This window comes from Littorina saxatilis, linkage group LG17, assembly GCF_037325665.1.
Source record: "Littorina saxatilis isolate snail1 linkage group LG17, US_GU_Lsax_2.0, whole genome shotgun sequence".
NCBI lineage: Eukaryota > Metazoa > Mollusca > Gastropoda > Littorinimorpha > Littorinidae > Littorina > Littorina saxatilis.
The window spans coordinates 18,077,668-18,087,524 of NC_090261.1; the positions used below are offsets into that span (position 1 = coordinate 18,077,668).

General features: G+C 40.3%; 1 protein-coding gene across 2 annotated transcripts in view; it reads left to right on the plus strand.

Moving 5' to 3' along the window:
- Positions 1 to 9,857, plus strand: part of LOC138952793 (thioredoxin-related transmembrane protein 1-like) — an 89,174-nt gene that overhangs the window by 26,062 nt on the left and 53,255 nt on the right. The window lies entirely within an intron of this gene.

A 9,857-nucleotide genomic window follows, 5' to 3' on the forward strand; every position in this document is an offset into this window, starting at 1 on the left:
GGTCATTGGAGGTCACGACTAAACAAAATATGAGCCCGATCGCTTTGATAGTTTCCGAGATACTTTGTCAAAGATATAAAATGTCTAATTTTTCCTTTGACGCTGACCTGTGACCTTGAAAAAGGTCAAAGGTCAACGAAACCATCGTTAAAGTGTAGAGGTCATTGGAGGTCACGACTAAACAAAATATGAGCCCGATCGCTTTGATAGTTTCCGAGAAAAGTCCAACGTTAAGGTGGTGTCTACGGACGGCCGGCCGGACAGACTAACACTGACCGATTACATAGAGTCACTTTTTCTCAAGTGACTCAAAAACGTATGGGGATATCATACCCAGGAACTCTCATGTCAAATTTCATAAAGATCGGTCCAGTAGTTTAGTCTGAATCGCTCTACACACACACACGCGCACAGACACACACACACATCACGACCCTCGTCTCGATTCCCCCTTCTACGTTAAGGCAAAGGGAGCCACTAAAATCTAAATTTGTATTTACTTCTACCATAGGCTAATGTTATATGCTTATGAAGTGGTAAGGCATATACGATTTCAAAACGGATAACGTTTTCAGTACCGTCACTGTCCGTTACCATGGAAACGGCAATCTCCAACTGCCAAAATGGGTTGCTAGGAACACGTTTTTTAGCTTCCCCTTAAATCATAGGAATGTGATTTTTTATATGTAGGATGTAGGAGTCCATAGTTGTGGAATGACAACAGGGATTTTTTCTAGGATGAATAGTTCTGATAAAATATTTTTTTTAGATGAATTATCATGTTTTTCAGCACAATTTTAGTAAATATGACCCGCCTGAACAGTTATTTATTAATTTAAAGAAAATTCCTGTTGTCATTCCACAGGTTGTCCTCTGATAAGCATGTCCCTTAAGTTTCATTGCATTCTGAACAGCTGGATTGAAGAAAAACAGTTTCCTAGAAAGCAGGTCATGCAAAAACGCTGAACAGAGAAACAAGGCCGAGAACATTTCAAAGCTCTTTCATTCACCCCAAATCAATGTTAACATAGTTCAGGTATTTTTCACAGACACCTGGTAACTACAGGCTTACCTAAAACTGCCCAGCAGCATATGCTGCACCCCCTTATAGTCTGATGAGCTCATCCTGTCTTTTGAGTTTAGCTGCACGCACAGTGTCGCGTCTCTTGTTTAGCTGATCTTTCTTGAACCTGAGGCTGCCAAGAACCCTTTTTACACTCCTAGCCTTGTTTAGTCTTTTCATGTTACAGCCTGTTGTAAAGCCGTAGAACTGTGCAGTGTTGAGAGCAGCCGCTGGTTCAAAATTGAATTCCCTAGCCCCTGTGACGACTGCAATCCGTACGCGATTTTTGCATGCAAATTTGTCCTTGCATGGGGCAGCGAACCCAAACGCTGCTGTGGAGACACTCATTAGAGTTTTGGGTTTTTCCTGACACACATCTCTGAAGCAGTTGATCTTTCGTCAGTCTCTGGTAAACTGGTTCTAGAGGAGGATTCAGCTTCTTGAAGTTGAGAGGTGTATGGACGAGTTTTGCGTGTGGTCCTGGGGGCTGGTAGAAGGACCATGACGCGGCACCATGGGGGCACAAGTCATGCTGTGGCTTGTCATCTGTTGAGAAGCCGTGACGCAGAGATGCCATCACTGCCCGTTTCATGTCTGCAACTGTCTTACCCCCCCCCCCCCCCTAATTGCCCGATTATAATATATCGTCAACTTCCTGATTGTATTCAGAGTCAGCTGATCATACCCTCGCCCTCCCAAAGTGATTCCTTTTTTGCGGCAGTCTGTCACAAGGTTGCGAAGCGCTGTTACAAGACGCTTGGAAACGTGATTGATGTACTCTTCTTTTTCGATGGTTACTTGATCTCCATAAGGCTTTATTTTGGAAAGTTCTTGGAAGGTTTTTGTGTCACCGTCTGACGGGATAACTGTGTATCGCAGATTGTGCTGCGACACTGACCTGCCCCACAGAACCCGAGCCGCCTCGACTTCCATGATGCCACTGGAACCTAAAAATAAATCCACCGTTTCAGTCAAAGTCAGCCACTGAATAACAAACACACAAACACACACAAACACACACACACACACACACAAAAGGCAATCAGCCACATATCTACCAACATAGACGCTATTATTGCTTTTGTTCAGTACATGTATTACTATGCATGGATTAGTACCCAAACACACACACACACATGCATGCACACATGCACGCACACACACACACACACAAACACACACACACACACAAGGCAATCAGCCACAGATCTACCAACATAGACGCTATCATTGTTTTTGTTCAGTACATGTATTACTATGCATGGATTAGTACCCAAACACACACAAATACACAAACACGCACAGACAGACACACACACACACACACACACACACACACACGTACACTTCACATAGACAGCGCACACAAAACACTGACACACATTTTCACAAACACTTACAGATCTATGTAAAATTCAAACACAACACACTATCATCCCATTTCAACAAACGTCTTCACAAACGCACCATACACACATACTGTTTAGATCTACGCACTCACCTGCAAAATTCTTATCACAGATGTCCAGTTGTTTTACCAGCCAGGCAGCATACTCCAGGGGTTTCTCCTGGAGAAGTTTGTTTCCAGTTGTCTGGCAAACGTATGACAGTAGTTGCACATAACATGAGCGTCAAAGCAAATTCCAGTCAGCACGTCTAGACTACAGCACACCCTATTCCAATGTGGGACGAGTGCCCCCTGGTCAGCCATGATCCGTCGTAGCTTACACTGATATCAAGAACATCATCATCAGACAGTGTCATTCCATTGTGCGTTGCGTGTATCTGTCTGACCTGACGGACAGCCTCACTGAATACTTTCTCCTCCAGTAGATCTACATCAAGTCGTTGATCGAGTTTATCAGCTTTCTTCTGGAAGGTTTTGTGATCCATGCCTACCAAATCTAAACTTTCACAAAATTTGTTAAATTGTTGAGCACCTAGCCCACATATCAAGGAGTCTGGACGAATAAACGGCTTGCCTGATGAGACCATAATCCGTTTGACCGCTTTCTTTGGAAGCAAGGTATCCAGCGGTACCTGGAACAACTTCCTCACATGCGCGTACACTGCAAGGCCGTGTCTCTGTTTTGAGTCTGGGCATGGTGACAGCGTTGGCTGTTTACATTGCGGACAACAAAGTTCGTTTACAAGTCAATACCATCAAAGGTTTCCAAATCAACAAGACATCTCCTTGTTTGGGAAGCCTCTGGACCTGTCGCTTTTGAGCAGTGGCTGCTGTGTAGGCCTATGTGTTCGTCTTGAATTGTTTTCGCGTCAAACCGCCAAGAACACACTCTCAGTCCTGACGCAGAATTTGATCTGCATGCCACAGCGGTCGATCCAGATTTTGTGCGCTTGGTCACCGATTGTGTTTTAGTTGTTCTCTTGTCTCTGCAACTCTTCAGTTGTTGTCTTCTCGTACACTTGCCTTTATGATGTGTTTTTCGGAGCGTTGATCTTTTCACACGTGCCATTTTTCTAAGCAAACTCAGTCGAAAACTAAACGCGGTGAGCAGACGACTTTTAAAACGCGAAAAGCCACGCGAGCCTATCTGACCAATCGTGGCCAGGTATTTACGTCATACCCCCGTATATGGAAAGTGTCTGTGGTTTGCTTGTTTAAAAAATAGGGGGGTTTCCCCAGGAGAATCCATATTTAACCGAAAATAACCGCCGAATGACACAGGGGAGAGAACTGCTGTTCAAACGGTATACGACGTTCCCGCGTTGGGCGAGCAGAAATGTCTGTTGTCAAGGGTTGAAAATCGGAATTTTTATCGGAAGAGTGAATGAAAAGACAGAAAAATTCGCCGGGTTGGTGCAATGAAATATGTTTTTAGAGACTTTGATGAATTTGTACAGTGTAATCATATGCATTTCATGAAAGTAGACAGATTGAAAGGTGCAAAACTGCTAACAACTCAAAATGGCTGTTTAAGTCCCATCACTCTAAATTTCAGTGGCGCACTTCGCCTTAAAACATTTAGTCAAAACTTGACTAAATGTAAAAAAAGGCATGTTTGTGTGTGTGCGTGAGTGTATGCATGTGTGGGAGTGTGTGTGAAGGCATGTAGCATAGATAGGCCTACCTTTCATGCTTCATCTTTCATAAACTTTTAACTGTGTGATATGATTTAATGATATTGATAATAAAACCTTATTACTCTGTGTTGTTCGATTATATCAATTCAAATTAAAAAAAATTAAATTAAAAATTTCTGCATTTCAATACCTGAAATGAGTAAGCCTTAAAGTCATGAGTGACTCAAGATGAAATGGTTTTAACAACAATTATAAACCTTTGAACACATTATTTCCCCCAATTCCTATTTCCCCTAGTGAAAACTGGAATTCCCATCTCCACTGAAACTGAATTCCCGTTTGCACTAGGGCAAACTGGAATTCCAATCTTCACTAGCAAATATCCAGTGGAGATGAGAATTCTAGTTTGCCCTAGTGCAAACTGGAATTCCAATCTCCACTAGTGCGATTCGGAATCTCACTGGATTCTCATTTCCACTGTGACATATATATGTATGCAACATTTACGATTTTATCCCTTTACCTTGAGTAGTTAATTTGAATTTTTATGTTATGGTTGTTCAAATAAGGATTAAGGTTATTCATTCTGTTCATACTAAAATACTATATTGTTTTTCATTTTGCATTGATTTATTTGAGAAAATGTTCTGAAATATGGAGTGTGGTTTTTTGACTCACATGCGAAGCAAAAGTGAGTCTATGTACTCACCCAAGTCGTCCGTCCGTCCGTCCGTCCGTCCGTCCGGACGTCCGTCCGTCCGGCCGTCCGGAAAACTTTAACGTTGGATATTTCTTGGACACTATTCAGTCTATCAGTACCAAATTTGGCAAGATGGTGTATGATGACAAGGCCCCAAAAAACATACATAGCATCTTGACCTTGCTTCAAGGTCAAGGTCGCAGGGGCCATAAATGTTGCCTAAAAAACAGCTATTGTTCACATTTTCCCCATTTTCTCTGAAGTTTTTGAGATTGAATACCTCACCTATATATGATATATAGAGCAAAGTAAGCCCCATCTTTTGATACCAGTTTGGTTTACCTTGCTTCAAGGTCAAGGTCACAGGAGCTCTTCAAAGTTGGATTGTATACATATTTTGAAGTGACCTTGACCCTGAACTATGGAAGATAACTGTTTCAAACTTAAAAATTATGTGGGGCACATGTTATGCTTTCATCATGAGACACATTTGGTCACATATGATCAAGGTCAAGGTCACTTTGACCCTTATGAAATGTGACCAAAATAAGGTAGTGAACCACTAAAAGTGACCATATCTCATGGTAGAAAGAGCCAATAAGCACCATTGTACTTCCTATGTCTTGAATGAACAGCTTTGTGTTGCATGACCTTGGATGACCTTGACCTTGGGTCAAGGTCACATTGTATTTTGGTAGGAAAAATGTCTAAAGCAGTTCTTAGTGTATGATGTCATTACTAGGTTTAGTTATTTGACCTTGACCCTGAAGGTCAAGGTCATGTAAAGGTCAAGGTCAAGCATGTGAGTCGTATGGGCTTTGCCCTTCTTGTTTTAAAATTATATCTGATTTTATTAATTTATTTCCTAATATTTTATTTAAAGAAAGCATTCATAAGATAATTTACTTAGTGACATAAATAAAATAAAAATAAAAATTAGGAATTAGGATGAGTGTTCTTAACCTTTACCTATTTATTGCATATATACTAAACAATTGAGGACTAAAGTAGGTAAGGTATTTAAAGGCATTACTGAAATGAAAAATACTATTTTTTTTTTTTTTTTATAAAGAGAGAATCTCTTCATTTGTGAGGCCTCATATCCCAAAAGAAAGCTGATTCCCACAATGATCATACAAGGAAATTTTACTTGTATGTGAGTTTTTGTTGTTGTCTTGTAGTCTTTTTGTTTGATTGTGTAACAGCAGACAGTCATAGAAAGTCTCTGGTAACTGTGAACCATCAACCAAATTTGAAAAACTTTGTGGTACGGCTTTTCATTTAACTTTTGTACAGAATATTTATTATACATTAGAGAGAGAGGGAGACACAGACAGACAGACAGACAGACAGACAGACAGACAGACAGACAGACAGAGCAGTAAATAACGATTGTACACAAACTCCCATATGCAGATACATTTACCTTTAACTAAATAGGCTCTGAATGAAAATGTTGACTTTTTCTTTTCATTATATAATTATTGGTTTACAAGATTTCAAAGTTTGATTTTTGTTTTTAATTTTTTTTATCTTCCAAATCAGTGGATTCATATTTCCCTCCTGTTCATTTTGAAGCGTGAGATGGTATATTTCTTTCCAAGGATGTTGGAACAACAAATTAAAAGAATTTTTGATATTGCTTCTGGACTTAGAAAAATTTGCAGGTTGACAGCCAGTGGAAGGCGCCCTATTTTTTCTAAGTCCACATCGACTCCCAAAATGTTTAAGTACAATTTCCCTATAATTTCCTTATACTTTCTTATAGCAACTTATAACACTGTCAATTCCTTACAAATTCCTTATACCAGACTTATAAGAAATGGTAGAAACTTATCAGCAAAACTTATAGCAAAACTTATTCTTATAATGCCATATACAAAACTTATAAGAAATTTATAAGAACTTATAAGAAACTTATAAGTTTATTATAAGTTCTTATACATTTCTTATAAGTTTCTTATAAGTTCCTATAAGTTTTCTATAAGTTCATTTCGTACGGGATTACTCGGTTTTTTCAGCACATGGCAGAGTTGCTTTTAGTTTCACCTCAGTTACCTCACTAAGCAGTTATCCTCTTTTTAAGTTAAGTTTTGAGAGTGCAGTAGACACAAAGTCTAAGTCAACTGGGGTTTCCAGGAAACTGTGGCAGTCTCCACCTTCGTGAACTATGATTTCTGTTTTCTTCAGAAGCCGTGACAACACCGCTGGCATTACTCGCATGTATCCGCACAGATTTTATTTATAACTGATAAAAACAATATGAATCAGGATTTGAGATTCCATGATTCGCATGGACGAGGCGGAGAATCGGCGATGTCTTCAGTCGCTCGACAGGGCTGTGAACAAGCTTCGGCCATCACGGCTCAGGGTGACTGGGTTGCACAAACGGCTTTGTTTACGTTTTTCTCCCGTCAAGTGCTCGGCGTACAAATAACGTTTAGGCAAGAACTATACCGCATTAATTAGTCGAATACTTCTTCTTTCTGATGATATCCTTTTGAGATCGATTGTACATCGCAAAACTTCCAAAAAATTATGTCAGATATTTCATTTGCTTTGCACGTTTTCTCGCCAACGTCCGATCCCGCTTAATGTTACATGTAAATGAAGCTGAGAAACAAAGCTTTTAATTGGTTATCATTTCTAGGTCAACCAATGAAACAACGCGAAGCACTCTGAGATTGTGTGAGCATACTGTCAGGCCTGACAATGCCACAGAGCGTGACGCAATGGCATCCGGTGGTCACGGGGCCCTCGGTTTGAGAGTTGTTATCTGTTCTAGCGCAACAAATTCAAACAACCATCACCACAGAAACCAAGATAAGACTTCAAACTTTTGTTTCATTCAGTGTTTTATTACATGCGGTACGTAATTACACCAGAAATCATTTGTGAACCTTTAGCAAAACGGGATAACTCCGGCTTTGGGACAACTCGGGAAAGAGGCTTTGGACTACCTAATCATAGAGATGACTGTTATCGTTTGTCTATTGCTTGCTCCATTGCTATTTAAAAAGAAAAAATAGAGAAGACAAAGGAGAAGCAATTCCAACATTTCATTTAAAAAAAAGTGAAACTGAAAGCCTCAGGTTTTCAGTAGTTTGACATTAGACTGGTTAATTAATTGTACAGTGTGAGTGTTAGTGTTAGCGGTTATCGGTACTTTTTTTATGTGGTGACGTCAGCGTTTTGTGCGCAGTTCAAAGGTTAGGGGTCAAAGTTTACGTTTGCTCCCTTTGATCTGCTAACGAGCGGTGGTTAAATCGACAGAAATAACGAGCCCTGAATGTTATGTGAAAACTCAGCGAACGCATGTTTATTCATACATTTCTTTATAACCAGTATGTTACTGAACAACTTAATGCTACAAATGTCAGTTTCATGTGTGATTTATTCCAGGTTTGATGCACTAAATTCTCAGCCAAAGAAATGAATCGGAATGAGTGAATCTGGAGAAAGAGAAAGATGCACGCAAACACTTCTCTTCCAGCGAATTCACTTTCTGAAGATTCTGTACACGTTGAACGTTCTGCATGCGCCTATTCAACAATTGAGTGGTTAAAATGTATTACAGAAACATTAAGATGTATCAATACAAACAACATTGCAATAATCGTTTCTTTTGTTCTTGTTTTCGGCTGTGTCGTCTGCTCCGTGTATGACTTTTCTTCTTTTTCCAACTGAAGAGTCCAGACACGGGACGCTACTCTTTCGAATTATTGCAACAGTTGTCTTCCCTCCCATCACGTTAACGAAAGTGAAACTAAACGCACGGGCCAAGACGCCGTTGTCGGTTTCGTTATGGTAAGCGGAATGCGTAATGATACATAGGTTTTCCTTAAGTTCACCACTACTACTACCACTAAAACTGTACACTTAATCTCTCTATTGGTTCTTCGCCAATGTGGTTGAGCATTTTGAAAATACCCTTAAAGTGTGTCTAAACCCTGCAAGTACAGGTTTGAGTGTGTGTAGAGGGGTTCCAGTTACGACATTTTTCTGCACTTTAACCGCTCTGCGCTCAGCCGTTCGCCAACTGGCATGTGTACTAAATTTGCTCATCCGGACTTTGCCGAGAAAACCCGAGAACTCCCGACGCGCCAGCCAAGTGCCTGTGACGTAGACATGGGAAGAGAGCACAATGGACGACAGTCAGTCGTGGCGCACAAAACGTGGTGAACCACAATCGTGTTGTACCATATATGTTTGAACCTCGGGCACGAGAAAATGAAAGGAACGTGGAGGAAAATCATCTTTCTGACAACAGCAGCATGATTAATCGCCTTGGGAACACAGACTGGTGAGTAACGAAGTCACGTTTTATTTTGGGTACAAGCAACCGAGAAAAGGACATTCTGACAGGATGTGTCAAGCTTGGAGTCTAGATCTAGATCTAAACTGTGACATGAGTACCGTTTGTGTGGGTGTTTGTATCCTTAGCAAATTATGACTTTATTCAGTTATTCTGCAGAAAAGACAAATGCTGGAGAAAAACCGTTCTTTTCTGCAGTATTTCTGCATAATGTCATCTTTCGCCGAAGCAGCGGTTTTTTCTGCAGCAAAACATTTCACTGAAATCAAGAGTGCTGCAGTAAAACGGTGCTGTTGTTTTACTGCAGAAAACCTGTTTAAATTTTTTCTGCAGCATTTTGTACTGGCTCTTGGCGGATTATGACATTATTCAGTTATTCTGGAGAAAACCCGAAATGCTGGAGAAAAACTGTCTTTTCTGCAGCATTTCTGCATAATGTCATCTTTCGCCGAAGCAACGTTTTTTTACTGCAGTAAAACAGTTTTTCTGAAGCATAATGTTTACTTGGTTTTCTGCAGCATTATTGCGATTAACTTTTTCTTCAGAATAGTCTGTGACAGTTTTTCTGGAGAAAAACGAACGACCTTGTAAAGTAGCGTTTGTATTCGTCGCCCCCTGGGATAGTATAATAGTTTGTAACTATTGGTCATTCTGGATGAGTCCATCTCTCGACAGAGGGGGGCTCGCGTGCTCCAACATTATAATGAGCCAGTAGAAAATGCTGCAGAAAAAGT